Here is a 16,224-nt window from a genome sequence, read left to right as displayed (position 1 = left end):
GCTGCTGTTTCTTCCCACAATCCAAAGATGTGCGGGTTAGCTTGATTGGTCATGATAAATTGCCCCTTCGTGTCAGGGGGATTAGAAGGGTAAATGTGTGAGGTTGTGGGGGATGGGACCTGGGTGGGATTGTTCTCAGTGCTGACCTGATGGGCCAAATGGCCTCCTTCTGCACTGTAGGTTCGATGATTCTATAATAGGATCCTGACGTGGATCTTTGGTCATTTTTCTGGTGTCCGATGATCAGGAGCCTGGAGGATTTGGGCCAATGTGATAAGAATACCACATGATCATTTCCAGCAATGAGTTGACAATAAGATAAAAGCGAAATACTGCAGATGCTGGAATCCTAGAGTGCAGAAGGAGGCCATTCAGCCCATTGAGTCTGTACTGACAACAATCCCACCTAGACCCCCTATCCCCACATATTTACCTCACTAATCCCTCTAATCTATGGATCCCAGGACACTAAGGGGCAAATTAGCATAGCCAATGCTATGCATATGCCTGCACATCTTTGAAGGAAACCAGAGCACCTTAGAGAACCCACACAGTCACAGGTGGAATGTGCAAATTCCACACAGACAGTGACCCAAGCCAGGAACTGAACTGAGGTCCCTGGGGCTGTGGAGGCAGCAGTGCTAATCACTGTGCCATCCTGCCTTGTTAAATGAGTTGACAATCCTAGTTTCAATGTAGGAAGGCGCATCAGAAATATATGCCTGTGCAATCACAAATCCATCACTATTTTAATACTGTTTTTGCTATTTGTGGCAGGATCCACCTCCAGCTGTGTTGATAGAAATATTATTCCTCCCATCCTTCAGGCACTGGATACTAAGTGCATAATGCAAACCTGAGCCTTCCAGATGTGAGTGGGTATTCTGTAACTGCACGGAGCTGGAAAGTTGGGGATGAGTTGTGGGGGAAACTGGAGTTAAACCATGCTCACTTGTTCATTCTGGGCTTCATTGTGAGCTGGCTGGCAGAGAAACAGTGGCACTGGTTCCACTGGAAGGCAAAGAGGCTCTGGCAATGGACTCTGTGATGGTGGAAAATGATTGCAGCCTTCACCTTTTACTGTTCTTTACGTCTTTTTCCAGCTAATATAATCCCATATTCCAGGCTTTTCCACTCGAGGCTTATCTACCAGCCACTTGTAGATTCAATCCAGGAGCTAAAGTGGGAATTGCCTGGTCTGGAGAAGGATTCCGAACAGCTAATGTTAGTAGAAACAATGTCTAACTGTGGATGGTGTGGTTGCATAGTTAATAGCACTGCTACCACACAGTGCCAGGGACCTGGGTTTGATTCGTGGCTTGGGTCACTGTCTGTGTGGAGTTTGCACATTCTCCCCATGTCGGCGGGGGTTTCCTCTGGGTGCTCCGGTTTCCTCCCACGGTCTGGAAGACGTGCCGGTTAGGTGCATTGACCCGAACAGGTGCCGCACTGTGGCACCTAGGGGAATTTCACAGTAATTTCATTGCAGTGTTATTGTAAGCCTTTATTTGTGACTAATAAATAAACTTTATACTTTAGCTATCACGGTCTCTCTGGAAGGGATGTACACAGTAAAAAGTCTGACAACACCAGGTTTTAGTCCAACCGATTTATTTGGATTTATTCTCCATTCACCTGACGAAGAGGGAGTCCCCTCGAAAGCTTGTGGGTTTACTATCAAATAAATCGGTTGGACTAAAACCTGGTGTTGTCGCACTTTTTACTGTGTTTACCCCAGTCCAACGCCGGCACATCCACATCAGGATGTACACATCCAAGTTGCGCTGACAGTAACTTTTGTTTTAGCTCACATCCTTAAGGCATTGGATACATAGTGGAGCATGCGCAGCCGGAATCTTCCAGCTGTTACTGGGTGTTTTCCAGCTGCAGGGAGCTGGAAGATGGGAGAGGAGGTCACGGTGACACCGGAGTCACAATACGTCCTGGTCTTCATTCTGGGCTTCGTCCTGGGCTGGCTGGCAGAGGAACAGTGGTACCGCTTCCGCTGGAAGCTAAAGAAACTCTGGCGTTGCATCCTGCTTTGGTGGAAACGGATTTTAGCCGTCACCTTTCTTGTCCTTTACATCGTTTACCAGCTTCTGTGACCCGGGGTTCCAGGCTCATCCCAACTCCAGGTTTGTCCACCAAGCCAATATATCAGTTTATTTTACAGTAGACAAAGCCATTCAACTATTGCCCGCCTCCTTCCAGCATTTCACGGTCGAATTAATTGAAATCCAGATTTCAAAACATTCAGGTTTCAATGGTTGTCCCAGAGACTCTGGCGTTGGATCCTGGATTATGTTGTTTGCCGTCTTCGCTGCCTTTTGTCTCTTTAATAACAGCCGGAACTTTCCCAGTCCAAAGTATTCCCTTCAACTCCTACCAGTAACCACTTGTGGACTGGGCACAGAGGAAATCAAAGTGTACTCGGAGAAGTTACTGAAGTAACATTGGCGGCCAGTTACAGGTACTACTAACTCATTTATAACACTCTCTCTCGAGGGACAACCGCAAACCGTGTGGACTTAATAAGTCCCTGAGTTATATTTTTCTTAGTTTTACTAACGCTCTTCGGGAAATAAGCAAATCTTGGCTGCACAGACATCAAAAGAATCAGCTTTCTAAGATAATAATCTGGAGCAGCAACCTCGCTTCACCACACCTACAAAGAATTAAGATTCCTCTATTTCATTTTGCACAATTCCCGCTCCCCCCCTCCCCACCTGTTGAACTGTTTACGCCAGAATCTGTGCAGCGCCCACTTGGGAATCTCTTAAAATAATTTTTGGAGATAGTAATGGGTGAAGTGAAACCAAATGCAAAACACTGGGCAGTGATGTGAGAGAGTGCATCAGTGAGTAACTTGGGTGGACATCAAGTGCTGACCTATTGCCAGGAACACCCATATCCCGTGAAAAAAATGAACAAAAAAGATGGGTTATGGAGGAAAACAACACATGGACAGATGTATCCACAAGATACACAAGATATAGTGGAACGGCAGCACAGTGGCACTATCACTTCACAGTGCCAGCAACCTGGGTTCAATTCCTGGCCTCGGATCACTGCCTGTGTGGAGTCTGCACCTTCTCCCCATATCTGCATGGGTTTCCTTTGCATACTCTGGTTTCCTCCCACAGTTTGAAAGGTGTTTTGCCCATGCTAAATTCTCCCCCAGTGTACCCAAACAGGTGTTGGAGTGTGACAATGCCAGGATTTTCACAGTAACTTCATTGCAGTGTTAATGTAAGCCTACTTGTGACACTAATAAATAAACTTTAAGCTGGATAAGGATGAACGAAGAGTGAGAACATTATTTATTTCAATAATGTTAAATCAATAGGACTGTAGCTTTCTGTACATTGTATTTAGATTTTCTTTGCATCAAAATGTAGCATTTTAAACATTGAACCTTAGACTGAGGAGCAAATGGCTTGAGAAAACTATTTGATGTTAATGATAATTTGAGGACCTTAAACAAGATCAGGTTAGTCACCAGTGTTTGATGAAGATTCTGACTTGGACATAGTAAAGGAACCCATTTTTCTGGGTTACCTCTGTAGTTTTGAAACCCAGATGTTGAAAAAGTAACATACATGTGATGCAGTGCTACAGTGGTTAGCACTGCTGCCTCATGGCATCAGGGACCCAGGTCTGATTTCCAGCTTGGGACACTGTCTGTGTGGAGTCTGCACATTCTCCCCGTGTCTGTGTGGGTTTCCTCTGGGTGCTCCACTTTCCTCCCACAGTCCAAAAGACGCACAGTTTAGGTGCATTAGCCATGCTAAATTGTCCCTCAGTGTACCTGAAAAGGTGCCGGAGTGTGGTGACTAGGGGATTTTCACAGTAACTTCATTGCAGTGTTAATGTAAACCTACTTGTGACACAAATAAATAAACATGCCATACAACACAATGATATAAAAACAAGAGGACATAAAAATGCAACTGGTTCACTAATTTTTAAAGTTTTTAAGTTTAATTTTATTGTCACAAATAGACTTACATTAACACTGCAATGAAGTTATTGTGTAAATCCCCTCGTCACCACACGCCAGTGTTGGGTCGGATACACTGAGGGAAAATTTAGCATGGCCAATGCAACTAACCAGCACATCTTTTGGACTGTGGGAGGAAACCAGTGCACCCAAAGGAAACATATGCAGACACAGGGAGAACACGTAGACTCCGCACAGACAGTGACCCAATCCAAGAATCAAACCATGGCCCCTGGCACTGTGAGGCAGTGGTGCTAACCACTGTGTCGCCGTGCCACCCAGGGACTTGGGTTCAATTCCAGCCATTGTCTGTGCAGAGTCTGCACGTTCCCCCAGTGTTTGTCTGGATATAAGAAAGGAGGTCAAAACCATGTCATTTGCAGTGGAGGGAAAATAATTCCAATTGATAGATTTCCTTTCCCAAGATCCAAGCAGTACAAGAAACCTGAATAGGGCTCAGAAAGGCTGAAGGACAAGAGCTTAAGTCAGAAAAAGAAATTTGAGAGACAAATCCAGTCTAGGTTTTTGTATGCTCTGTTGTCTACAGCAAGCAGAATGTAGAAATCTCTCAGGAATTGTAAAGAAAACAGAATGTAGAAATCACTCAGGAACTGTAAAGAAAGCAGAATGTAGAAATCACTCAGGAACTATAAAGTAAGCAGAATGTAGAAATCACTCAGGAATTGTAAAGAAAACAGAATGTAGAAATCACTCAGGAACTGTAAAGAAAACAGAATGTAGAAATCACTCAGGAACTGCAAAGAAAACAGAATGTAGAAATCACTCAGGAAGCTTTAACAAGCTTCAGGAAGTTTCTGGCACGCAAACCAACTGTGACAAAATTGTGCCTTAAAATTACACCTTATATAAAAAAATTATTCCAATTCTGTAGCTTTAACATATGTATATATGTTTAAACTCCTTAATTCAGAATCAAAGTGAACCTTAGTAACTTTGCCTTGCGTAATTGCATATTGTTTTACTAGACTGGTTAGAGCTGGTATAAACTGATAATGTGTACCAGATGCATGAGAACCTTCTTAGGAATGTAATAAATTGGGAGCTAACATTGAGCTCCTCCTGACCAATTAAAAATCAATTATGTGCCCTAACTGATCAATTGGCTCAGATGTTTTATAAATGAAGGAAATAATTAACAGTTTAAGTGGGCCTGAGAGTGGGTAATCACCCTAGTGGGGGTGGCAGGGGTGAAACCATGATCAGTCAGGGGTCGAGGCTAGCCCACCCCATTGTAAGGTGGGGTGTGCTAATGCCAGGGGTCGTGGTTTGCCCGGACTAGGGTAAAGTAGCCACTGAGGATAAATTGAAACTTTACCTGATGTAATTCTTCAAAGCCATCTTGGTCTTTTGGCTAAGGTGAAGCGTTAGATCGAGCCTGGAAAATGGTGCAATGCCTCATCCTGTCAGCTTAGATTTGGTTTGATCGAGCCCAAGATGGGATGTAATGGACGGACTTTTATGGCAAGTCTGCCCCTTAGTCTTGGAGAACGGCATTCTCCGTTGTCCTCAGGAAGGATTGTATGAACCTCGGGCAGATGTGCCTGTAAAATTCTGCTCAATATCTTGTCAGCTATGATTGGGCTTAATTGAATTGGCTGTTTTGATTAGAAACAAACCACTAAAAGCTACCTAAAAATTTACTGGTTTAGTCTATAAAAAAGGTCAAAGCCATGTTATTTGTAGTGGAGAGAAAAATAATTCCAACAGATAGATTTCCATTCCCAAGATCCCAGAAGTACAAGAAACCTGAACAAGGCAGAGAAAGACAAGAACTTAAGTCAGAAAGAGGAATTTGAGAGACAAATCCAGGTTAGGTTTTTTTTTTGTATGCTCTCTTGTCCGCAGCTAAAACTGGCAAGTATGACCTGTTAAATTGTGTTAATGCTGCCTAGGTTGCTAAGCCATCTTTTGAGTTTAATAAATCTTTCCTCTTTGCAATTTGATGGACTTGCTATTGACTTATTTACCACGCCCAAAATTCCTGACAATTTATCAGGAAAAAAGCAGGCAAATAAAAATAGGAAATGGCCAACAGGTCAGACTGAATCTGTGGGGAGAATGAGAGTTAACATGTGTGATCCTGGCAGCTCTTCATCAGAACTGAGTCCACATTTATTCATGCTTAGATACGGTTTAATGGGTGCCAGTCATTCTTCTGATAGCTCACCTGGGGACCAATCTTTATGTGTCAGCACACATCGTGACTGCAACCAACTATTCAACTGGGAGTGTTTGATGGAACTTACCGAAAAAGTGAAACCCATCCTCCCCCAACACTGATATGTGTGGCCTTTCCAAATGGTTAATCATCAGTAATATGCTGATTTTTCCCTCAAGATCAAATTATTTATTTCCCAAGTTTGTTGAAAATTTCAGTTCAAAATGAAACTGACACAAACAAGTGTCAACATTTTCTGTAGGGCTTGCCCCAGCAGAATTCCTGTAAAATAAGTGCTTTGCTGCCAACATTTTTGCGACCATGTAGTGATCTTCCATTAATCAGTACCTAAGGTATGACCTCTTCCTGCTGTCTGATTTTAGAATTACAACCTTAACAAAGGTAGTAATATTTGTTGTCAGTATCCTTCCATCTACAAAAGAGGCAACGGCCTTGTGATATTATCATAGAATCCCTACAGTGCAGGAAGAAGTCATTTGGTCTAAAAAGACAACAATTCCAAAACCACTCTATCTGCATAATGTTACATATTTACCCTACTAATTCCCCTGATACTAAGGGACAATTTATCACGGCCAATTAACCTAACCCACACATGTTTGGAGTGTGGGAAGAAACAGGAAGAATGTGCGAACTCCATACAGACAGTGACCCAAGGCCAGAATTGAACCTAGATCCCTGGAGCTATGAGGCAACAGTGCTAACCATTATACCACTGTGCCACTAGACTGTTAATCCAGAAACCTAGCTAATGTTCTAGGGATCTAGGTTCAAATCCTGCTATGGCAGATGGTGGAATTTCAATTCAATAAAAAAGATTGGAATTAAGAATCTACTGATAACCATGAAACTATTGTCAATTGTTGGAAAAACCCATCTGGTTCACTAATGTCCTTCAGGGAAGGAGATCTGGCATCCTTACTTGCTCTGGCCTACATGTAGCTTCAGATCCACAGCAATGTGGTTGACTCTCAAGTGTCCTCTGAACAAAGGCAACAAGAAATGGACAATAAATGCTGTCCAGCCATGCCCATGTCCCTTGAATGAAAGTTAAAAAATCGAGCAAACAAATCCATTTCAGATGGCACATTTCACTGATGGTGGATGAGACCGATTTGTGGGTTGTTGTTTTCAATGTGCACAGCCAAGCCTCTGAAGCAACACTGAAACCTGAAAAACTTATAACGACATAAGAACATAAGAAATAGGAGCAGGAGGAGGCCATCTAGCGCTTCGAGCCTGTCCCGCCGTTCAATAAGATCATGGCTGATCTGAAGTGGATCATTTCCACTTTCCTGCTTTCTCCCCATAACTCTTAATTCCCTTGTCTGTCAAAAACCTATCTACCCGTGACTTAAATATATTAAGCGAGGTAGCCTCCACCACTTCAACGGGCAGAGAATTCCAGAGATTCACCACCCTTTGAGTGAAGAAGTTCCTCCTCAACTCCATTCTAAACTGCTCCCCCTTTATCTTGAGGCTGTGCCCTCTAGTCCTGCTGTCCTTTCTGAGTGGGAAGAATCTCTCTACCTCTACCCTATTCATCCCTTTCATTATCTTATACGTCTCTATAAGAACCCCCCTCATCCTTCTAAACTCCAACGAGTACAGACCCAATCTATTTAGTCTCTCTTCATAGTCTAACCCCCTCATCTCCGGTATCAGCCTAGTGAACCTCCCCTGCACTCCCTCCAAGGCCAAAATATCCTTGCACGTGAGGTGACCAAAACTGCACACAGTACTCCAGCTGCGGCCTCACCAGTGCCCTGTACAGTTGCAGCAAGAACTCCCTGCTTTTATATTCTATCCCCCTTGCTATAAAGGCCAGCATCCCATTCGCCTTCTTGATCACCTGCTGCACCTGCAGACTGGGTTTTTGCGACTCATACACAAGGACCCCCAGGTCCCTCTGCACCGTAGCATGCTGCAGCTTTTCCCCCTTTAAACAGTAATCCCTCCTACTATTATTTCTGCCAAAGTGGATAACCTCACACTTGCTAACATTGTACTCCATCTGCCAGGTCCTCGCCCACTCGCTCAGCCTATCCAGATCCCACTGCAGACTTTCCACACCCTCCGCACAATTTGCTTTTCCACTCATCTTTGTGTCATCAGCAAATTTCGTTACCCTACACTCAGCCCCCTCCTGCGGATCATCTATATAAATGGTAAATAGCTGAGGCCCCAGCACCGATCCCTGGGGCACTCCACTAGTCATCAACCGCCAATCAGAACAGCACCCATTGATACCAACTCTCTGCCTCCTATTAGACAACCAATGCTCTATCCACGCTAACACCTTACCCCCAACTCCATGCCCCCTAACCTTCTGAAGCAACCTTTTGTGCGGCACCTTATCAAACTTGAAACCTGGCTTTCATTTAATTTGACTGGAAATGCTGGAAGGAGATGGGAATCAGCTGAATGGACTTGTCTACTGTAATTTAAAAAAAAACTTGCATTTATATACCAGCACAGTGGTTAGCACTGCTGCTTCACAGCGCCAGGGACCCGGGTTCGATTCCCAGCCTGGGTCACTGTCTGTGTGGAGTTTGCACATTCTCCCCATGTCTGCATGGGTTTCCCCCAGGTGCTGTGGTTTCCTCCCACAGTCTGAAAGATGTGCTGATTAGGTGCACTGACTGTGGCGGCTAGGGGAATTACGCAATAATTTCATTACAGTGTTAATGTAAGCCTTACTTGTGACTAATAAATAAACTTTTTTCATAACCTCAGTGCTTTGCACCCAATGAAACCCCATTGAATTGTAATGTTATGGAAGAAAGGAAAATGTGAACTCCTTAATTCTTTCACTGTCTGTCAGTAAGCAGAGATGTTTTAATTATTGAAATAGACTACCGCATGTATCCCCAAACCTTCTGTTTCTGAGGTGAATTTTTAAAGTAATCCACAGCAAACTCTCTTCAGTGTTAGTATCATTTAGTCACACATCCATATCTGTGGGTTGGTCATAATTCTAGCTCAGTGGGTTATGTATGAGTTATGGCTGCCTCCCTGGTGCCAGGGTCAAAGATGCCACTGTGCACCCTGAGGACAGAAGAGGACCAGCCAGCAGTCGTGGTCCACGTAAGTACAAATGACCCAGGCAGAAAGACCTGCAGTCAGAATTTAGGGAGCTAGATGGCAAATTAGCAAGCACAACCTCAAAATTAGAAATCTCTGGATAGCTCGAAGTACCGAGTGAGAATAGAAATGGGAGGAAAAAGCAAATGGGTGTGTGGCTGGAAAGATAGAGCTGGACAGGAAGCTTTAAATTCTTGGAACATTCTTGGACCCAGTTGTGGGGGAGATGGAGCCTGTACAGATTGCACCGAAACAGAGCTGCCACTGAATATTTTGCAAGACACTCATGCTATTGGGTGGGTATAAGTGAACTTAGCAGGGAAGGTGGGAACCAGGAGATAATGTAAGAGAGGAATACCAAAGTGTGCAGAATACTGGGAAAGATGGAAAGCATTGAAATATGGAAGTTAATAGATGGGATCACAATACAGGAGAAGGTAATAAACTCTAAAGCACAGAGTGTGGCAAATAAGATTCTTGAGGTGCAGATTGCCATGTGGGAATACAATGCTGTGGTTGTTAACAGTGACCTGACTGAAAGCAGCATAGAACTGGGTGCTAAATATTCCTAGATACAAGGTATTCAGGAAAGATAAGAAAGGAGGAAAAGGGGAAGGGTGGCTTTGTAGACCAAGGAGAGTGTTGCAGTGCTGGAGAAAGTGGATGTCCCAGAGGGGTCAAGAATAGAATCTATTTGATTTGATTTTTGAATTGACTTGATTTGATTTATTATTGTCACGTTTATTAATATACAGTGAAGAGAATTTTTTCTTGCATGCCATACAGACAAAACATTCCATTCATAGAGAAGGAAAGGAGAGAATGCAGAATATAGTGTTACAGTCATAACTAGGGTGTAGAGAAAGATCAACTTATTGCAAGGTAGGTTCATTCAAAAGTCCGATGACACTAGAGAAGAAGCTGTTCTTGAGTCGGTTGGTACATGACCTCAGGCTTTTGTATCTTTCTCCTGACGGAAGAAGTTGGAAGAGAGAATGTCCGGAGTGCGTAGGGTCCTTAATTATGCTGGCTGCTTTATCAAAGCAGCGGGAAGTGTAGACAGACTCAATGGTTGGGAAGCTGGACTAAAAAGGTGCAACTACATTGCTCCATGTGGGCTACTGACCATCAACTAGTGGGAAGAATTTCTGAGAAGTCTAAGGAAATTTGGCATGTCAGCTTCGACTCTCACCAACTCTAACAGATGCACCATCGAAAACATTCTTTTTGGTTGTATCATTCTTGGGGGGGGGTGGAGTTAATGCTATCCCATCACATTTCTAATTCTGATCATTCCTGTTATAAATGCTTAGATTATATTTCATTTGCCATTTTTTTCCCCCCTACACCAGTGAGTTGAGACGAAGTGGAAATTATCTTGTTGCCATTTCCAAATTATTTACTAAACTTGGAAATGCAGCTGTTAGACTTTACTGCAAGTTGGCTGTTGCTAAATGCAATTGCAAAGGTTGTTGAATCAAGCAATGGTTATTTGTACACATACCTATATTTCATTACACAACTTCAATAAAGGCCCCTTTACTGCGGCTATGTTTGCGGCCAGATGTCCCTGGAGAGGGAACATGTGGTGTCTGTGGGCACAGTCGATGCCTTCTGTGCCCGCTGGGCACTGCAGGGGCTGGGGTGCGTTATAGACCCCAACAATCACATTTTGATTTGACATGTCTGAAGTTTCCTTTGTACTTTTGTTTTTGTTCGGGCCATTCCCTCTCCTTTTGGGGAGCTGCCCCCTTTTACTTTGTCCTAATTTAGTTTGAGTTTGTTTACTTGGGTTGACCTAAAAGAAACCTAGATGTGAACTCAATGGATTTTGCAAGTACAGGTAGCAGGAATAAGGGATTCCACTGCTACAATAGTTCACGTGCATTTAATGAGTGAAACTGTCAAAGCACTCAGCTGTGAGTATGTGAAATATACTGGGAGGAAGGCCAGATGGATCTCTGGTTGGGGGGAGTGGGGGTGCAGGAGGGTCCACTGCCACTCTGCGGGTGATTGATGGGGAGGGAAAGAGGGCAGGGGGTCGTGATCAGTCTGGTTAGCAGGGGAAGGGTGAATAAGAGAGACAGTTATGTTGTAGAGGTGGGGGTGATGTCTGTGGGGACCATCACTCCTGGGCCGCTTTATCCGCTTTGTGCGGCCTGGGACAGTGACAGTGACAGTGGCGCGATTTTCAATTTTTTTTTCCTCACGGTGCATGTGCAGTTGAGAACTCTGATCGTTTTGGGCATGCTATGCCCCGCCCACAGTACGATTCAGATTTGTGATTTTTTTTTCAGGTTAAATGCGTATGGGGACACCTGAAAGTAGATTTCCAAGATGGACCTGAACTGTGCCCAGATTTAGCACTTAGAATCAAAATGGTAAAATCAGGCCCAAGGAGTTCCAGAAGAGCTGGCACTGGGGGATAGTCAGGTAGCCAGGGAGTAGTTGGTTGGGAGGGTAGTCAGTAGAGGAGGTGCTTGGGGGTGTGGGGGTAGTCAGGATGGGACGTAAACTGCGGGCATCAAGGAGCAAATGGGTGGAGGTGGTGGGTTATTAGGGGAAATGTTGGGAGATTAGCTTTAATCTGCCCAACATTTCTTGTGTTAAGTATCAAGAAAAAGGCAAGGCTGAAGCATTCTTGACAATCATAAGCCAGAATTGCCAATGGGTGATCCATCTCGGCCTCTTCCGGCTGAAGATGTCAGTCTTCAACCAACTCGATTCACTTGATAGGATATCAAAAAATAGCTGAAGGCACTGAATACTGCACACCTGGTGTACATCACCATTTCCCATCAGAACAGCCTCAAAACTCTTTGCCTCTTCCTCGAACACAGGTCTGAACAATCCCCATCCAGCACCATTCTCCTCCATCTGGCTGAACTGGTTCTCTCACTCAACAATTTCTCCTTTAACTCGGCTCACTTCCTCTTAATAAAAGGTGTGGCTATGGGCACCCACACAGATCCCAGTGATGCCTATCACCTTACGGGTTATGTAAAGCATTCCCTGTTCCAGTTCTACTCCGACCCCTTTCCACAACTCCTTTATCATTATATCGATGACTATTTCAGTGCTGCTTCATATTCTCGACTGGATGTGGAAAATGTATCAATTTTGCCTCCAATTTCCATCCCACTATCATCTTCATATGGTCCATCTCTGACCCTTCTCTTCCCTTCCTTGACCTCTCTGTCTCCGTTTCTGATGATAAATTGTCCACCAGCATCCATTACAAGCCCACTGACTCCCACAATTACCTTGACTATAGCTCTTCACACCCCACATCCTGTAAGGACTCCATCCCATTCTCTCAGTTCCTTCGCCTCCGCCGTATCTGTCCTGATGATGCCACTTTCCAAAATAGCACTGCCGATATGCCTTCCTTCTTCCTCAGTCGTAGTTTTCCACCCACTGTGGTTGACAGAGCTCTCAACTGCCTCCGACCCTGCCCAGGCCACTGCTCTCACCCCCTCCATTCCATTCAGGAGCCAGGATGGGGACCCTTGTCCTCACTTTTCACCCCACCAGCCTCCGCAGTCTCCACCATTTCCACCAACTCCAACATGATGCCCCTACTCATCACATCCTCCCCTCAACCCCCCATCAGCATTCTGCAGGGACCATTCTCTCTTGGACACCCTGGTCCACTCCTACATCACACCCACCAGTTCACCCCATGCCCACAGCACCTTTCCATGCAATTGTAGAAGGTGTAATACCTCCACGCTTCTCACCATCTCAGGGCCTAAACAGCTTCACCTGCACCTCCTTCAATCTGGTCTATTGCATTCGCCGCTCCCAGTGCAGTCTACTCTACATTGGAGGGAAATGCAGACTGGCTGATCACTTTGCTGAACACCTTTGGTCCATCCTTCCTGTTGCTTGCCCCTTCAACACACCATCCTGCTTTCCCATCCATATGTCCTTTTGCAATGTAATAGCAAACCCCAATGCAAACTGGAGGAACAGCACTCATCTTCCAATTGGACACTTTACAGCCTTCTGGACTGAACATTGAGTTCAACAACTTCCCAGCATGAACTCTCCTCTCCATCTTCACCCCATTTCCATTTATTTTATTTCATTTCTTCCCTTCATCGTATTCATCCTTTTTTCCATCTCTCTTTCTCACTTCCACTTTCCCACTTCTCCATTCTTGGTCTCCATCTTTCCCCCACATTTCGCCCTCACCCCCCCCTCCCCCTTTCAGGGCAACTGCCACATTCGTCAGGCGGTCCCTTAACCATCTGTACCTCTGTTCTGCCATTCATACATTCTGATCTCTTAATGGACACTTTGAGCACCTTCTCAGCCTTCTTCATCATCACTTGCATTCTCTTTGTCCAATTACAGCTCCCAGCCCACCCTCTTAGTATAAATCTCTCCTGATTTTCTTTGTTCTTAGTTCTGATCAAGGGTCATTTAGACTCGAAACATTGGCTCTATTCTCTCTCCACAGATGCTGTCAGACCTGCTGAGATTTTCCAGCATTTTCTGTTTTTGTTTCAATTAACTCAACATCATCCAGGACAAAACAGCCTGGATGTTTGGCACCCTATTCACCACTTTCAACATCCACTCCCTCCACTACCAACACACAATAATAGCTGTGTGCTCCATGTACAAAATGCACTGCAACAACTCACCAAGGCTCCTTTGATAGCTCGTTCTAATCCCGTGACCTCTACCACCTCGAAGGAGAAGGGAACAGATGCATGGGAATAGCACAATCCTGCAAGTTCCCCTCCAAGCTACCCAATACCCTAACCTGGAACTATGTTGCCATTCCTTCAGTATCGCTGTGTGAAAATGGTGGCGCTCCCTCCCTAACAGCACTGTGGGTTGTACCTACACCACATGGACTACAGCGGTTTAAGAGGGCAGCTCACCACCACATTCTCAAGGGCATTTGGGGATGGGCAGTCAATATTGGCCTAATCAGCGACACCCATATTCCTGAAAGAATAATAAGGACTCCGACTGTGACTAAGATCCAAGATATCCTCGGAGGCTCCCAGGGAGACCATTGCAAGTTGAAACTTCCCAGGCAATTCCCAGGTAGGCCACCGCCTCAGGACTTCCACAGGGTCCCGACTCAGATGTCTGGTGTCCAATAATCCGGAGACTGGAGGATTTTGGCCAACGTGGCGAGAATGCCATGTTAGCACCTCCAGCAATGCGTTGTCAATCCTAGTTCCAATGTAAGAAGGTGCCTCAGAAACATATACCTGTGCAAAAACAGATCCATCACTATTGTAACACTGCTTTAGCTATTTGCATCTGGTTCAACCTCCAGATGTGCTGATGGGAATAATTTTGGCTCCCAGACACTGGACATATGGAGCATGCGCAGTCTGAGCCTTCCCTTCATCTAACACGGAAGTGAGAAATGGTAGAGGTTTTTATCTGGATGGTATTATTAAGCCATATCCTAGTCTTCATTCTCGGGTTCATGATGGGCTGGCACGTCATGGAGGAGTGGATTCGGATCCGCAGGAAAGCAAAGCAACTGTTGATCCTGTGCTGGTTGATGACCTTTTTAATTGAAGCCCTTTTTATCCTTTGCATTATTATCTGGCTAACCAGCTACTTGTGAAGCTAATACAGGAGGAGCTAAAGTAGAATCTCCGTGTCCTTGGGGAGTTTGGATGCAGTAATATTGCCGGGCAGTTACAGGTACTTTAAACGGTTAATAACTATCAGAGACTCTTTCCAAGGGCAACACAAACGGCGCGTATTTAATACAATTTTCCTTATTTTACACTTCAGGAAATAAGCAGATTTTGGTTGCGCAGGAATCAACTTTCTAAAATAATTACCTGGAGCGGCAACCTCACTTCACCGCATCTCCAAATGATGAGGTTCCTCCAGCAATGAACGGTTGACGCGAGAATCCAAAATGTGTGCAGCGCCCACTTGGGAATTCTCTAAAAATAATGTTCGGAAGCAATAATGGATGACATTAAATCGGATTCAAAGCACTGGACAGCGATGTCAGAGAGTACCCGAGCAACACGGAGGACATCAAATGTTGACCTTTTGCCAGGAACACCTACATCCCATGAACTAAGGAACAAAATTAGGCTAGGGAGGAAAACAGCACATGGGCAGATGTATCCACGGTAAGAAGTCTCACAACACCAGGTTAAAGTCCAACGGGTTTATTTGGTAGCACGAGCTTTCGGAGCACTGCTCCTTCACTCACCTGACAAAAGCTGGTGCTACCAAATAAACCTGTTAGACTTTAACCTGGTGTTGTGAGACTTCTTTAACCTGGTGTTGTGAGACTTCTTACTGTGCCCACCCCAGTCCAACGCTGGGATCTCTACATCGTGATGTATCCACAAGATTGATAAGGGTGAATGAAGAGTGAGAGCATTATTTTTTTCAATGATTTTAATAATGTAGATTGTATGTTCAATGTATTGCAATCTGATTTTCCTTGTGCCAAAATTGAGAATTTTAAAACTTAGACTAAAGAGCAAATGGCTTGAGAGAACTACTTGATATTCATAATTTGAGGACCTTAAATAAAATCAGGAAGGTTTTGTTGAAGATTCTGACTGGGACACAGTAAAGGAACCCATCTCCCTGGATGACTTCTGTATATTTGAAGCCCTAATGTTGAAAAACGAATCTGCATGTGAAACAAAGCAATGATAACAATGATAACAAGGGGACTTCTCCCCTCAGGAATCATGCACAATAGGAGATGGTTAAGATATTGGACCATAAGTGGAATTAAGTGGAATGCCTTAAAGATCTGAGCCTAGTATTTTAGTTTATGATATTTTACAGTATAATGCTTAAAAATCTGATGGCAAATGTAGTCAATGCTCAATATATATAAGATGAATTGTTCAGAATATTTGACAGAGTCTGTTAAAGGGAGTGAAGGAAAAGAGATATTTGGATATTGTGAATTTAAACTGTA

At 44.3% G+C, this 16,224-nt stretch overlaps 1 long non-coding RNA gene across 2 annotated transcripts; it reads left to right on the top strand.

Annotated features, from left to right (window-relative positions):
• The first annotated feature begins 1,783 nt into the window (after window positions 1-1,783).
• On the top strand, window positions 1,784-15,553 carry LOC145345195 (uncharacterized). 2 transcript variants are annotated; one of them, XR_013887038.1, is made up of 4 exons: window positions 1,784-2,470; window positions 5,729-5,830; window positions 14,877-14,966; window positions 15,060-15,553. It is a non-coding gene; the product is annotated as an uncharacterized LOC145345195 (long non-coding RNA). The 2 variants fall into 2 exon arrangements; XR_013887037.1 differs by lacking the exon at window positions 5,729-5,830.
• The last annotated feature ends 671 nt before the right edge of the window (window positions 15,554-16,224 follow it).

The sequence above is a fragment of the Carcharhinus amblyrhynchos genome, chromosome 7 (assembly GCF_965287045.1).
Source record: "Carcharhinus amblyrhynchos chromosome 7, sCarAmb.v2.hapA, whole genome shotgun sequence".
NCBI lineage: Eukaryota > Metazoa > Chordata > Chondrichthyes > Carcharhiniformes > Carcharhinidae > Carcharhinus > Carcharhinus amblyrhynchos.
This window is presented reverse-complemented; position numbering and strand designations above follow the sequence as displayed.